This window comes from Ascaphus truei, chromosome 2 (assembly GCF_040206685.1).
Source record: "Ascaphus truei isolate aAscTru1 chromosome 2, aAscTru1.hap1, whole genome shotgun sequence".
Classification (NCBI taxonomy): domain Eukaryota; kingdom Metazoa; phylum Chordata; class Amphibia; order Anura; family Ascaphidae; genus Ascaphus; species Ascaphus truei.
Window position 1 is genome coordinate 339,844,688 of NC_134484.1, and position 16,321 is coordinate 339,861,008.

At 45.4% G+C, this 16,321-nt stretch overlaps 1 protein-coding gene across 3 annotated transcripts in view; it reads right to left on the reverse strand.

Annotated features, from left to right (window-relative positions):
- Window positions 1-15,612, reverse strand: part of CUL1 (cullin 1) — a 68,849-nt gene extending 53,237 nt beyond the window's left edge. For 2 of the 3 annotated variants that reach the window (XM_075586742.1, XM_075586745.1), the window contains exon 1: window positions 15,100-15,612. The gene's annotated coding sequence lies outside the window, so the exon portion shown is untranslated. Of the gene's footprint in view, window positions 1-2,584; window positions 2,604-15,099 lie in introns of those variants that run through there. The other variant, XM_075586744.1, reaches the window with a different exon arrangement.
- Window positions 15,613-16,321: the final 709 nt, after the last annotated feature.

Sequence of the window (16,321 nt, forward strand, 5' to 3'; positions counted from 1 at the left end):
CCCCTAAAATAAAATTGAGAGCCTCTTCCCTCACTCCCACCCCCCCCAAAAAACAAATAAAGGCTTAACTGTTTGTATAGGTCTTTAAAATTCAACCATTTGCACAATTTAACACAGAGAACCCAATGCAGTGCGTCCATGTGTGCGCGTGCGCCTGTGCGTATATGTGCGCGTGCGCCCGTGCGTATATGCGCGTGCGTGCGAGCGTATATGCGCGTGTATATGCGCATGCAAGCGTATATGTGCGTGCGTGCGAGCGTATATGTGCGTGCGTATATGTGCGAGCGTGCGAGTGTATATGTGTGTGCGTATATGTGCGTATATGTGCGTGCGAGCGTATGTGCGTGCGTATATGTGCGTGCGTGCATGTGCGTGCGAGCGTATATGTGCGTGCGAGCGTATATGTGCGTGCGAGCGTATATGTGCGTGCGAGCGTATATGTGCGTGCGAGCGTATATGTGCGTGCGTGCGAGCGTGCGAGCGTATATGTGCGTGCGTATATGTGCGTGCGTGCGTATATGTGCGTGCGAGCGTATATGTGCGTGCGAGCGTATATGTGCGTGCGTGCGAGCGTATATGTGCGTGCGTGCGAGCGTATATGTGCGTGCGTGCGTGCGTGCGTGCGAGCGTATATGTGCGTGCGTGCGAGCGTATATGTGCGAGCGTGCGTGCGTATATGTACGTGCGTGTGCGCGTGTATATGTATGTGGGTGCTTATGTATATGTGCGCGCACGCACGCATTTATATAGCACCATTAATGTACATAGCACTTCACAGCAGTAATACACGTGACAATCATATAAACAAATACTACAAATAACACATAAAGGGAAGAAGTGCTTCAGACATAAAAGTAACATTCAGGAAAAGGAGTCCCTGCCCCGAAGAGCTTACAATCTAATTGGTGGTAAGTGCGTCTGCAGGGGGCCATGGTTTATGTAGCATGTGTAAAGTATCAGCCACGGTGCTACACATGCTTCATTAAGGAGGTGTGTTTTGCAGAGTGCAATGATAAAAGTTGCTGCCTTGTCTTCTTAAAACTTCTGTTATCTTGAATAATTTTCATCATATCACAGTTACATTTTCTTACATCTTCAGTTATACGTTTCCGGACGGTCTTGCACAGGTCTGCATATTCAATTCTTATATCTTGGGGTTGCTTCATTTCTTGTCGTCTCCACATTAATTGTTTTGCCTCATCAGATATTTTCTTATCCTATTTTTTTGTTAGCGATTCCTCCAGTTTTTTCTGTGCTTTCAACTACAATCTTCAAAAAGTTCTTCATCATTGTTTGTGTCTTCATGCATTTTGAGTAAGCTCAAGTGATGTTTTCAGTTCTAGTTGAAATTAGCTGCTGTTATTCTTGAGGTTACTTCCTCCCAACTTTGCAGCTAACGAATGTTACGGTAACCATACTTACCAACTGATGCTTTGTCTTTCTGATAGGCACCAATCCTCTGGAGCAGCGATACGCAAACTGGGGGGTGCATCCCCCGGAGTGGGGGGGGGGGGGGGAACGCGCAGGGTGTTGGAGAGCCCCCAAGCTCTTCCCCAAGGCATTTAATGCCAGGGGATAGAGTGAGGTCTCTGCAATATTCCACTTACATTGATTCAGCCGGCTGTGTGATGTGTCGCCATGGCAACGCGGCGTCAAATGCCGCGGTGGGGTCACGGTATGACATCACATGACCTCCCCACGCCGGGAAGCATGGTGGGGGGAGGGGGAGGGAGGCGGCGCGTGAGCACCAGGCAGGGGGGGGGGGCACAGCGCGAGTAGTTTGTCTCATTCTCCAGAGCAGGGGTGCGCAAACACACACGACAGAGGACGAAGACATGGCACATCTGGTAAATGCTATAAAAGTATTGTACAAAGATCCTTAATAACCCAAAATTCCCACCGGGATGCGGATCTAAGCTGTTCGATCAACTAAAAACTAAGGGAATTGGTGCGATTGCCGATCTCTTAAGCCTTGGGAAGCTTCTGAGCGATCAAGATTTGCGGGCCAAATATAACATTAGAGAATTGGACATATTCAAATACCTCCAAATCCGACATTTTATTCAAAAAACGTGCCCACTCCCGGAATTCCCTTCTCTCACTAAATTTGAATATCTGTGCAAAACTAAGACCCATTCAAAAAGGCCTAATCTCGGAAATATACATTGAGCTAGAGAGATCGACGGCCCCTCCACAGCACGACTACATGCTTAAATGGGCAACAGACCTGAACATCACTATAGAAAGAGAGACTTGGGAAGAAATCTGGAAAGCAGCCTCAGAAACGTCCGTATGCACCACAACAAAAGAGAACATTTATAAAATCTTGTTTTTCTGGTATCCTACCCCAGCACGATTAAACCCCTAGCATCAGATCTAGGTTGGAGAGGATGTGGTCATAGAGGGGACATGGCCCACATCTGTTGGACATGTCCAGAAATTGTGAAATACTGGGCCAAGGTCCAAATTTTGATAAAAGAGGTCACAGACCTGGAACTGCCTATCGAACCACTAACCTTCCTGTTGGCCAGGCCAAAGCCCGGAATTGACCGCTCAACTAGGAAATTATCTCCTTTATTCTTACCGCGGCTAGATGTGAAATTGCGGCCTCCTGGAAGAGAATAACCACACCTGCCACAAAAACGATAAAAAAGAGAATCAGTGAGGTGATGCTCATGGAGCAGCTGACTGCTACCCTTAGACAAAACCTATTCTCGTTTTACAAGATATGGGAGCCTTGGATTCTATTAACTAGATAAAGTTAACCTGACCCATTCAGGTAGACACTGCCCTTTCAGACAGAAAGAACAGAGATATAGAAAGCCACACTTCTAAAACTAACTAGCCCGAGACCCCGACAGCCAGGGTGGGTACCCCCCCTTCCCCTCCCCCTCTGCCTTCCTTCTCTGAAGGCTCCCCTTCGTTAAGACAATTTAGGTTGTCAATTCTTTTCCCCCCAAAAATGTAAAATTGTTCACGGATTAGGCTATGCTGTTTGTATGATGATCATTGTTGTATCAATGCCTAATAAAATCATTTGAAACAAAAAAGTATTGTACAAAGAAAAAAAATCCAACGTCTAGGAGCCACTCAGGGCCCCTTCATTAAGGAAGGGTAAAATGTATCGCACACACCACACACACCAACTGATTTGCAAAAAACGCAATAAAATATGTTAACTATTATGAATAAATTGTTACATTTTGTGAAAATTCTTTGCGTGTCCGTTACCAAGTGTACATGTGTACACGCACACCAACTATGGACAGAGGGGGCAGCAGATGGTGGACTTTCCTCCGCCACTGCTCTGATCATGCTCTGCCCCGTCGCCTGCTCTTTGGCGCTTGCTGCCCGTGCTAAGAATTCTGGGGGCACGAAATCCCAGTGCCCGGCAGTGAATGAGTCACCACATCCCCTCCATTTACCCTCCACTTCCCTATTTATCTGCCTTCTCCTTGCAGGTCCCCTGCACTCTCTCCATAGCACCAGGTAGGGAACTCTGTGTGCTTCACTATACATTGAAGGGTTAAGCTCTGTGGATTAGTGTTTTGTATCTCTATATACACATTAGTGTGTAAAAATCAGTGGATTGATGTTCTGTATATATATATTCCAGGAGGTTTCTCTGTAATGTTCAGTATATACACAACATCAATCCACTGATTTTACACTAATGTATATAGATACAGAACATGAATCCAGAGGTTTCTCTGTATCTATATACATTACAGTGTATGCTCTGTACCTATATACATATCTATACATTAGATTAGAGTGGGAGATCTGCATCTTTCAATGTTAGCACTAGAAGTTTAGGCACAACGCCAACACTTTGGATGGTGCCAATTCTGGCCAGCAGCACACAGCACTCACGACACCTCACACACCGATTTCAGTCCTTCCAGGTTGACACCCCTGATATACCTCTGCCAGTCTCTTTACACCTCTATGCTAAATCATGGCCATCAATGCCAGCTGTATAAGCAGGAAGACAGAAACTTATTTTTGTGCATAGAAGTGCGCGCGTCACAGAGTGCGCACCCTGGGGTGAGCATAGGATGCGGTATGCTACGTTTCAAGGATACATAAGAGGGCATCATTCACAAAGCAGCGCTAAGCATTGCCCATATAGTAAACAAAACTATGTTTGAGGCCCATAGACTAAATAAAGGTAAACCTAAACCCTGACTGGCAGTGAAGGAGTTAACCACGTGGCACCATTCACAGTCATGAGATTAACACTGAATGTTCTCTTTTGATTGATTTTTGCATTCAGTTTGTAACATCTTATCACAAGGTAAAAAAAAAACCCCACACAGTTTATTAGACATGCCTCTACATGTAGAAAATTCTAGCGAGGAGGTTCGACTTGGTCTGGTATCATTTGCCCACACCGTGAGAGCAGCCACAATGAATTCTACAGGTTTCAGCTCTGACCAGCGTTACCCATCTCCTCCAATTGTACCTAATTAGTAGGTACTGTACCTATTTTTTTTTATGTCCTGTTCCCATTTCTGCCCTTGTGGGAAAGCTGGAGCAGCGAAGCGCTGCCCGTCTCCCATTGGTTAAAGTTCGGAACATTCAGCCAATTACAGCAGCTTGAAAGTCAATGACTGGTTTGATAAATGAACAAAGTGTTTTAGGGAATATATTACTAATTGTATGCATATTAATAGATACAAATACAAGCGTTTTATTGGTAAAATGATCTGTGCATAAATTGCATGTGTTATGGCGCCTTCATAGCAAATACTCACATGTAAGCTCCTGTAAGCCACAATGAGCGAGGAACTAAAGTCTAGCTGTTCCCATGTGCCCAATGTGAAAGGGTCTGGCGTCACTTTTTCCTTAACATTCACTCTCAGGACTAAAAATTACTTTGTGAAAAATGAGTTCTTTAAATAGCATATGAGTGAACTGTATTTACAGAGTCCCTGAATACAGCAAGAAAAGAGTCAACCAAAGTATGTGAACAACACCTGATTTGCTCTGCTAAACTTGCTGTCTGGGAAATGAACCTCGCTACTCACAGCTTCAGGGACCTCCTGTTACAGAGATAATTATTGTGGTCTTGAGAAAACAATATGGCGGTTCAAATATTGTGGCAATTTTTTTGCAGGCTATTGGCCAACGTCATTTGCGACTAGCGCAGCAGGGAGGTAAACCCCGCCGCCATCATCATCATCATCACTCAACTACCTCCCCACCCCCCAACCCATGTGCTATCATCTCAATCCCGGCACACACTGGTACCCCTGCTCTAGAGGTAAGGGGGTCTCATTCAAATCTAACGTGCGCGCACAGCCCCTTCTCTAGCGACGGAGGAAGGGGTGGACCCTTGACAGCTCTGCATATTGGATTCTACAGAGGGATTACCAATAAATTGCAGTAATAGGGGAGTCTCCAGACTTGAAAATATCGAGGTTCAGCACCAGAGGACCTTCTGGATTTAACAAGGTCAAGAAAATGTATTAACCTTTGTCTTGGGATTGCTGCTCTAACAACTATGCAGCCAATGGGGCTTTGTTGAGCAAGTACAATAAGTGCAACAAACAAACAAAATCAGACAATAGGAAAAGAAATCCCTGCTGGAGAGCTTGCAATCCAAGTGGTATTACGAAGCAAGCAGGGACCAACTTTATCCATGCAGTGAATGTGAGTGGAGGGGGGCGAGCAGGGGATATTGGTGCTTAAATCCCATTTGAAAAGATGATACGGCAAATAATGCCTTCTTTTTTTTCAACCACCACAACTACCAGATTTTTAATCTAACCAAACAGAAGCGCTGTAAATAAGTAAGCAGCCTTTTGCTGAATGGATATACAATCATAAATATCACAATTCCTTAGTAACCAAGCACACAGATTCCATCTTGAATCATTTCTTTGAAAACTGATCGGAGATCCGTGACTGATCGTACGGACTGGGAAAGGAAGATAATAACTTTCCTCAACGTAACTTTAATTGAAAACCCTCCAGCCCAAATTTGATCTAACACGAGGCGTTGAAAACTATTGTACAATAGAAATGAATGGAGACAGTTCTCTCTGAGCTGTACTGAAAGACTGCCGAAGATGGCATGCATTCCAACCTGGGAAAGAGGTCTTATAGGAAAGCAAGATTTCCCCAGAATACCAGGCAGCTCGGCACCATGTGCTCCCTCCTACTTAAAAGCGAACAAAGATATGGATAAGGAAACTCAAAGTAACAGGCCTGGTCTTGATCCTTCATGTAATCTCCCACCGTGGAAGGGGCTCGAATATAGTCTACATAAAACAGAACTATGTGTGACGGTAGGGGGGTAACCAGGCTCTCAATAAAAAGGTCAAGCCCATGAATGGTTACCCCTGATCCGTGTATATACAAGAGTTCAAGAGTGTCAGCTCGAGCCCAGAAACTAATTTGCGGTTATAAAAGAATATATGTATTTTTGCCTTTCCAGGGAAGCCAGCGAGAGCCGGGATTGCGGAGAAATTGTCAGAATGTACCTAGGTAGTTGGGGTCCAAAGTTGTCGGTTCCCCTAAAAATGTACCCGGGAATCATGCCGGATTCCTGGATGCATGTAGGCACATTGTCCCGGCAATATCTCCCCTTGAAAACGCTTGCGCGACTCAGAGCTAGGGTTCCCTGCTTCAGCATAGCCCAGAAAGGTAAATGGGGCAAAGGGTTGTAAAGTGTCCCTTGAACTATGAGGGGTCCCTATGTTGAGGGGGATACCCAGCTAATACCCTGAACCTGTATTGGGGTTCATGGGTACTCCAACCATAAATATAAGGTTGTGAGGGGACTCTTAAGAGTCCAGTCCAAGTCTCTTAGATAGGGTGTGGGGAATCAAGGCTAGTAGACAATAAAGTGCAGCTTTCTATTCTATTCCCCATACCCAGAGATTTAGGATGTATTAAAAGTATATTTTATTAACATTGTGTTTAATACCGTAATGTACTATTGTGCACTATACATGAACTGGGACTTTCGGAACCGATGCCCACTTAGACTATCAGGGCTACCAAGTTAGTGCCAGTAATTCTAGTGAATGTTGGAGTTTAAAGTAGCCAGAGATGCTAGAAGTGTGAAAGCCATTTGGGCAGGAGGGAAGGGCTCAAGTACCCACGTCCTGGGCACAATGGCAGTCGTCCGGGCTGCCATTTGTCCTACCAGACTTGGAGGAGCCTGACCAAGAGGGTGGCATCTGAATACTAAGGGACACAGAGGTGGCAAACTTGTGCATGTCCTTTGGCAGATTCAGATTCCCTGCTTTCCATACCGGTTTTGCTCTGATTGGCTACCGAGATAGTTCCCACGCTGCAATTGGCTTTAGTATTTTGTGAATGAACTCCAAAATACTATAAGAAACCCCTAAGCCAAATCATTCTGGAGATTCTCAGCGCCAGAAGGATGGGCGGGCGTGCGTTTCAAAAATGCTCTTGCGCGAATAGCAGAGCACCGGCTTCAAAAAAGTCTGCCCAGAAAATATTCTAAGTCCATCTTTGAATGACCAAGTTCTCAGAAACTAACGTAGCAGTCGCGGTTGGGATTTCAAGCCGATTTTAGTTCTAGTATGTTTAGTACCAAGTCCCGGTGAAGGAAAAACTTATTTAGAGTGCCCTGCAGCTAGGAAAGTCTAGTTTTCGACCCCAGTCCCCCAGTAAGTGTGTCTTTTCATCTGTATTTTGTGCTCCATTGTGTGTATGCGAATTTACAATTTATTTCACTTTCCTGTTTTGCGCAATGAATGATCCTGGTAAAAAGGTGTAAATGCCTGGTCTCCCGTGAGACTACACTTAACATAATCTCTAACTCACTTCATGCTTTGTACTGTTTCTCAAAAAGGGGAAACAGTACATAATGCCAATATTAAGAAAAGGGACCTGTCGGAGGCCCAAAAAGTAAGGCATTATCCTCACCTTGTCTTTTGAACAATAAAGATCTTTGATGTTTTGTTAGGCATTTACTTGTAAGACACCAGTGGGATGAATACACACATATACACACACGATTAAGCGATTCTGCTGTGGAGGTCATCATCTTGGCAAGTACCTTTTTCAATTTATGTAACCTTTCACAATCCTGCCATTTTTCATTTAAAACAGTAAATTCTGTGGACTACCTTAGTGTATGTTCATGATGCACTCAAGGCTCCAGCACCATGTGAGGCCTTAGTGTTGCCAGTGTTTGCCTGAACTTCCAAATGATTGAGGCGGAGACCTGACGCGTTCTTGTTCCATCCAAATACTGACCATGATCCATTGAGGGACATAAGGATAACCCACACCCCCTAGACATGCCTCCTGACATATGGCTCTATCCGTGACATCTGAATGGTCCTCCTTAGTAGGTTATCCTAGAAGGCATCAGCTGTAAAACTTTAATGATAAAAAGTAATTATCAGGATAATTTATGATTACTTTCAGGGTGATTCACTAAGGTCCATTGACTTAAAATGGCAGTTAACACCAGATCAGATTCATTAACCCACAACTCACCTTAGTCAATCATCACCAAAGTATTCAAACAGATGGGGTTTCACCGCCTCCTCCATAAGACTGCAGGTAGCCCAAAACGGACACGACTCCTTACTCTACCAGTACCTCTTTGGTCAGTCACACACACACACCTATCTATACCACACTACCAAAATGGTGAAGACGAGTCAGACACTTCATACACCCCAACAAATCTGCTCAACTTGAGTCTATACTTCCCTGATGACAGCAGATGTTTGTGGTCAGGGTCACCTGAAAGAGGTTCTCTAGTGCCATTCTTCTTCAGCCAGTAACGGCAAACTGCACTGACTTGATCAGATAGATACCCAGGAGGCAGCTTCTCAGGTATTCAGTCTTCTCGCTAGCACCATAATCCAAGGGGGAGCGCTTTGATCACCCTCTAGGGCAGCAGATGGCCTTTATTCCGGGAGATAGGCAGAGACTGGCACCTCACTACTAGCTTACACCACCAATTAAGTCTTACATTGCCTAAGGGCGGTGCCACTTACACTTCCTAACCCATCATTCCCCTCATCTCTTAATGTATCCTTTTATTGTTATTTTACCAACAACCTCGCTCAGATAGCCTTGCCCATAGGTTGTGATTTTAGTCCACAGCCACCTGGACATTACAGGTACAACCAACCCATGCCCCAAAGTCAGAACATACAATCTAAGGCCTCATTTATAGTTGTGGCATCAGTGCGCGCAACCACGTAACTTCACTCACGCGAGAAACCTGCACTGCTGGCGACAGGGAGACGTGGCGTCACGTGAGTGGTTCGCCCACATTGGCTGAAACGCTCACGTGACACGGCAAGAACAATTTCAGATGTTTGTTAAAAAAAAAAAAAAAAAAAAACGCATGCTTGGACGCGCACACTCATTGGACCACAGCGACACCACTATAATCGCGGCCTAATGTGTGGTTCCAGTGGTGTAAGAGGTGCAAGGGAGGTAACTAGGACATTCCAAAGCCACAACAATCTATCCATGATTCTCAAAACAGAGTTCTACAATGTCAAAGACAGCGCCTTAACCACAAGTACACTACAATGTTGCTAGGCTAGGTCACTGCTGAGAAATACAAAACAAGTCACATTGTCTATAGTAGTGCCTTGCTGACATGCTTCTTGTTTGCAGGCAACCAGGTGAGCCAAGACCTAATTGTAACTACTAAACTTTTCTTTATAGAGTTTTGGTTACACTTGTATGAAATAATAATAATAATAATAATAATAATAATAATATCCTTACACTGAAAACTCTAGCTACTGTAGGTCGTCACATTTAATACGCAGCACTTCAATACGCCTCTATCACTTGCAAACACTTGGAGGATAATAAGTTAATTTCTTTTATCAACAGGGAGACCTTTTTCTTTCCTTGTTTCTCTGCCTTTTTGTGTTTTGTATCCCCTATACCATACGGGGGTTTAATACATTCCTGAATATACACAATATCCTATAAGGTTTATATGTGAATGAGCGCTTTTTTGCTTTGTGTTTGTCATTTTCTTCAGATTGGACTCCGTTAGGCCGCACGTATAGAGTCCGCGACCAGACGGGTGACGTCACCCGTCGCCGCTAGCGAAAGTTATATTTCGCTTTGCGGCATCGCCGCCGCGGGCGTACTGGCATTTGATTTGTTCAGGGGCTGTCACGAGGCGACAGCCCTTGAAAAACCAAATATTTCCAGCTTCCAAAGTTGGCGACGCGACGTCGCATTGTCGCCGTCGCGCTTACTATAAGCGCACACGGCGGCGGCAATGTATTTGGGCGACGTCGCGTCGCCCGTCGCGGGCACTATACGCACGGCCTTAAGAAGCAGCCACTTGCTTTTAGAGTCTTTTCCATCAGATATATTCCCTCACCTTTTTTCATCATTGTCGCCAATATGTAATTATTTCTGCACTACGGTCTCACAACACAGGTTTGGCGCACAATTTAAATTAGATTTGATTACGGTCACATTGGTTTATTCTCACACAATTTTAGTTGATTTCACGAAGTTCTAGTGTTAGTGTGTGTGTGTTATTATTTTTTTACTTATTCAGACCGTGTGTCCTACAGAGCTCAACTATAATGCTATTATGGTCAGGGCAAGGCGCACCCGAATGGCCAGATTGTTCTACCAGTTCGGGAGCCACCAGATACATTATAATGTAAATATTTGATGTAAAAAAATAAAAAGAAACACGTAAATCCTGTGGCAGCAAGAGGGCCGATGGTAAAATGAGTGAAGCTGCAATGAGCGAGAATGACTATAAGGGCGTTGGTGACAAGTCTGTAAATGGGGACATGCTCGAAAGTGGTTTTTTATTTTATTTATTATGTGTTGATTGAAGGGGTAGAACGAATAGAGAGAGAGACAGGTGTGTAGTGTATAATATAATTACATTTAAAAAAAAAGAAGTACAAACTGCAATACACACAGTCCTCAACATTTACCAGATCCCGTCAGTCAGTTGACTGCCACAATCCCATCTGAGCATGTATTTTTTTTTTTAATTCAATTAAAATAGTTTAGAATTACACAGAGACCATGTGTACAGTGCCGCTCATGCACTTTTAAATAGCCCCTTCATTGCCAGCTGGTTCTATAGTGCACTGCTGGTCCCTCTGACAGCGAGCGACTCCGGCTGGTTATTTACAAATAAATAATAAACCAGACAAATTAAGGTTACAGATATAGACGCGCGCACACACACACACACACACACACACACACACACACACACACAAGCCCAATGTTCATTAAAATTTGAGCAATTATAGGTTTAATCTAATAAATATCCTTTGAAATTGGTGACGGCGTGATGACCTCATCAAATGCATAGTTACAAAATGGTGTTTGGCGAAGAAGATAACCACGTTATAAAGCGAGACAGAGCAAGAAGTATGGTCCAAATCTCTTACATAAAATGCTTCCTGATAAAGGATGGCCACTAGGACTGAAAAAAGTCATTTGTATCATTCAAGCGTGGGAGCACCTGGATCAACGCGATACCGATTATGCAATCAGACAGTGGCGTTCTCGTCTTCGGGCAAGTTTTTCAGCAGGAGGACATTTTGAACTCAAACTTTATAGTATTCTTACTGTTTCAGATTAGATTACAACCGTTAATACCATTTACAAGCTACGAAGGAAAAACTCCTATTACTCATTTAATGAACATGATCCTACCACAGTGTATCTGGTACTTGCTGACATAATACAGTGACATCAATTTAGTTAACATTAGTTGATGGTCTACATAGTTTTTTTTTCCTGGTGGGTGTGTGTATGTGGAAGTGTACAGAGTACCAGAAACCTTGTACCATATAAAATCACTAATCTTTCCAACAGTTCGCTCTCAGAACAAGTATCTCAAACCATACGATTAATGGATAGCAACCAAAGACCGAGCTCATGGTGGCGTGGCGGGGGGGGCGCGCATTCCTGCAGCCCCAGCGATGTGTGCACTAGGCTGCAGGAGATTTGAGAGGTGATCGGGGGAGTGGCGAACGCATCACGAAGCTGGTTCGCCCTCATTGGCTGAACCAGCTCATGTGACACCACACAACTGCAGCCCGAAATCTCACATTTACTTGTCGAGCCAAAATGTAGCAGCGTCGACGTGCTACAGCGCCGCAGGCACATGAGGAACTACAATAGAAACACAGGTAAGAGTCCAGGATGTGTGCTCGCGCACGTAGCTACGCCGCCACCATGAGCACGGCTAAAGTCTTCGAATAACTCAGAGCAGAGGGAGTGAGCAACTTAAGTGAAGAGGAGCAAATAATAGAAAACTTAAAATACAAGGATTTGAAACAAGAGTATATCAACCTGTATATTTTTAAACAGAAAATAGAACACATTAAAAATCAAAAAGACAATATTCTGCAAAGACTGAAAGAGCCACAGGTTGATCATCCAGGAGGTATACAAGGCACTTTACTGAAGTAATGTAATACAGACTGAACCCATTTGCTGACAGAAGCAAGCAACACATTCCCACCACAGAGGGTCGGTTTGGTAAGGTTATGGCTGCGCTTATAGTGCCAGCAATAGCGACGTCGCAGCAAAAACAAATGCATTGCCACCGTCGCGTGCGCTTATAGTAAACGCAACAGCGCAGCGACAGATTGGTCGCGATCGCTGGAAGTCACCTCTATTTGATTTTCCAGTGACCGTCGCGTCACCATCACTATAAGCGTAGCCTTAGGCACCAGCTACAATAGTACATAGGTGTTTAGAGAAAATAATTCTCAGGTCACCAGAGTCCAGGAAAATCCCTCATCTGGAGAGTAGAAGGGGAAGGGGGGCAGTAAAGAGACAACTCAGTGTCTCTCCACTCAAGAGCAAAACGGATGTACAGAAGGTAAAAGTATGATGCCCCCGGACCATCACACTGGGAATCAGGAGCCTGCTGCCGTAACTACACAACTACAGCCAAAGCGAGAAGGGGCAATCAGCCAATCTCAACAACTCCAGGGCCATTTCATAATGTGCAGGCGGGCACGGTCTCCCTCCGGCCTTTTGCCTCTAAACTCCTTGAACGTCTTGTATTCTCTCGCTTGCTCCACTTTCTCAACACCTATTCTCTCCTAGACCCTCTACAATCTGGCTTTCGCACTGCTCACTCGACTGAAACAGCCCCCACTAAAATAACTAATGACCTCCATGCTGCCAAAGACAGAGGTCATTACACTCTGCTCATATTACTCGACCTCTCTGCAGCATTTGACACAGTGGACAACCCTCTTCTCCTTCACATTCTCCATACTCTTGGTATTCGGAACAAAGCTATATCATGGATCGCCTCTTACCTCTCCCATCGTACTTTCAGTGTCTCTTTTGCCAACACCTCCTCCTCCTCTATTGATCTCTCTGTGGGGGTACCCCAGGGCTCTGTCCTGGAACCTGTTCTCTTTTCTTTGTACACACTTTCTCTAGGTGACCTAATCACATCTGTTGGGTTTAACTATCACCTTTTTGCTGACAACACACAAATTTACTTTTCAACCCCTGACCTTACACCTGCTGCACAGACCAAAGTTTCTGAATGTCTCTTCAATATCATCCTGGATGGCCCTACGCCGACTTAACATGGCAAAAACAGAGCTCCCATACCTGGCCCTACTACCACCTTCCATATTACTGTTGGTAGTACTATCATTCACCCAGATGCCCAAGCACGCTGCCTAGGTGTCACACTCGACTCCTCTCTCACATTCAAAAAGTTTCTAAAACCTGTCGCTTTTTCCTCCGCAATATTACAAAGATACACCCTTTCCTCTGTTGTTCGACTGGTAAAACTCTGACAGGTCCTCATTCTCTCCCGTCTCAATTACTGTAACCTCCTGCTGTCCGGCCTTCCTGCCTCTCACCTGTCTCCCCTACAATCTATCCTAAACGCTGCTGCCAGAATTACTCTACTCTTTCCGAGATCTGTCTCAGCTGCTCCCCTGCTCAAATCTCTCTCCTGGCTTCCTATCAAATCCCGCATCTCACACTCAATTCTCCTCCTCACTTTTAAAGCTTTACAGTCTTCTGCTTCTCCTTACATCTCAGCCCTAATTTCTCGCTATGCTCCATCCCGACTCTTGCGTTCTGCTCAAGGAAGTCTTCTCTCTACCCCTTTGTATCTAAAGCCCTCTCATGCCTTAAACTTTTCTCACCGACTGCCCCAGACCTCTGGAATGCCCTTCCCCTCAGTACCCGACTAGCACCCTCTCTATCCACATTTAAGACTCAACTGCTTAAAAAAAGCATAAGAGTAGCACTGTGGCCAATACTATACATAAAGCTTGGCCCCCTGCAGACGCACTTAACAGAGCGCCCTCCTACTGTCTACATTCTTCCTACCTACCAATTAGACTGTAAGCTCCTCGGAGCAGGGACTCCTCTTCCGAAATGTTACTTTTATGACTGAAGCACTTATTCCAATGAAAATACAGTACCAACACCTGCCTTTCTGATCCATACAGCGGGTCGGAGACCTACACATACTGCTCGCCATTCACTGTGAGATTTTTTTTTTTTTATTTATATATATATATATATATATATATATATATATACACATACATACATACACACACGAGAAAGCTGAGAAAATATATACATACACCAAGAGAGAAAGCAGATAATATACACATACATGTGTGTATATCACAAAGATCACTTTTCGGTCTCTCTGATCCTCTAAAATACACAGCAGACACACACGGCCTCCTCAGCCTGATACATACACTATATTCAGATTAATTTGTTATCAAAAGATCAGTAACTGCACACACACACACTGCGTCAGGCAGACAACAACGCACTTACAGAGAGGCCTGCTGCTGAGTGCTTGTAATGTACATCCTCATCCATGTAACAGGAATTAAAAAACAAAACAAAAATTGTGTGTATATATGTGTGTGTGTGTGTGTGTGTTTATTTATGTGTGTGTATTTCTACAAACGTACACGATACTAGTCATCCCACAATAGCTGCTTGTCACCTCAAGTCGATGATTTCTCTTGTGATAGAGTAAATGAGAGTAAATGAGAGTACATAGACAGATGGCGGGGATTTGCATGAATAAAAACTATAATAAAAAGGACCCGCTCCTGCCTCTCTTACCAGCATCATGCTGCTCCCCGCCGCTGCTCGGCTCCTCCTGAGAAGCGGCCGGGTATGTAGCGCTGGCTGCACAAGGCCAGGACTCCCCCCTGCTTATCCCGGCAGGGATGGAAGAGACGCGAGTGGAAGGGATAGGCGGCGAGTGCGGCCTCTCTCAGGCGGCGAGTGCGGCCTCTCTCAGGCGGTGAGTGATGCGGCCTCTCTCAGGCGGTGAGTGATGCGGCCTCTCTCAGGCGGTGAGTGATGCGGCCTCTCTCAGGCGGTGAGTGATGCGGCCTCTCTCAGGCGGTGAGTGATGCGGCCTCTCTCAGGCGGTGAGTGATGCGGCCTCTCTCAGGCGGTGAGTGATTCGGCCTCTCTCAGGCGGTGAATAAGGCCTCTCTCAGGCAGGGAGTAGTAAGGCAAGTGAGTAGTTAGGCCTCTCTCAGGCAGGCCTGCCTTGCAGGCAGAGGAGGCCCTGTGATCTCATGGTCACATAGCCGACTCCTCCCACTGGCTGCACAATAGTCACACCCACTGGTTTTTACAGCTGTCAATCAGTACTCAGCTCCCCGCCTACCTGTGACAGCTCAGTATGACCATGCTGGTGACGTCACAGGCCGAGCCCATTCTGTGACAGTCGCGTGTATCAGCCCCATTCTGTGACAGTCACGCGTGTATCAGCCCCATTCTGAGACAGTCACGCGTGTATCAGCCCCATTCTGTGACAGGGTCACGCGTGTATCAGCCCCATTCTGTGACAGTCACGCGTGTATCAGCCCCATTCTGTGACAGTCACGCGTGTATCAGCCCCATTCTGTGACAGTCGCGTGTATCAGCCCCATTCTGTGACAGTCGCGTGTATCAGCCCCATTCTGTGACAGGGTCACGCGTGTATCAGCCCCATTCTGTGACAGGGTCACGCGTGTATCAGCCCCATTCTGTGACAGTCACGCGTGTATCAGCCCCATTCTGTGACAGGGTCACGCGTGTATCAGCCCCATTCTGTGACAGTCACGCGTGTATCAGCCCCATTCTGTGACAGGGTCACGCGTGTATCAGCCCCATTCTGTGACAGTCACGCGTGTATCAGCCCCATTCTGTGACAGGGTCACGCGTGTATCAGCCCCATTCTGTGACAGGGTCACGCGTGTATCAGCCCCATTCTGTGACAGTCAGGTGTGTACCTGCCGCTGCTCGTCACTGTGATTACTGTTATTGTACATGTATGTGTATGTAGTGC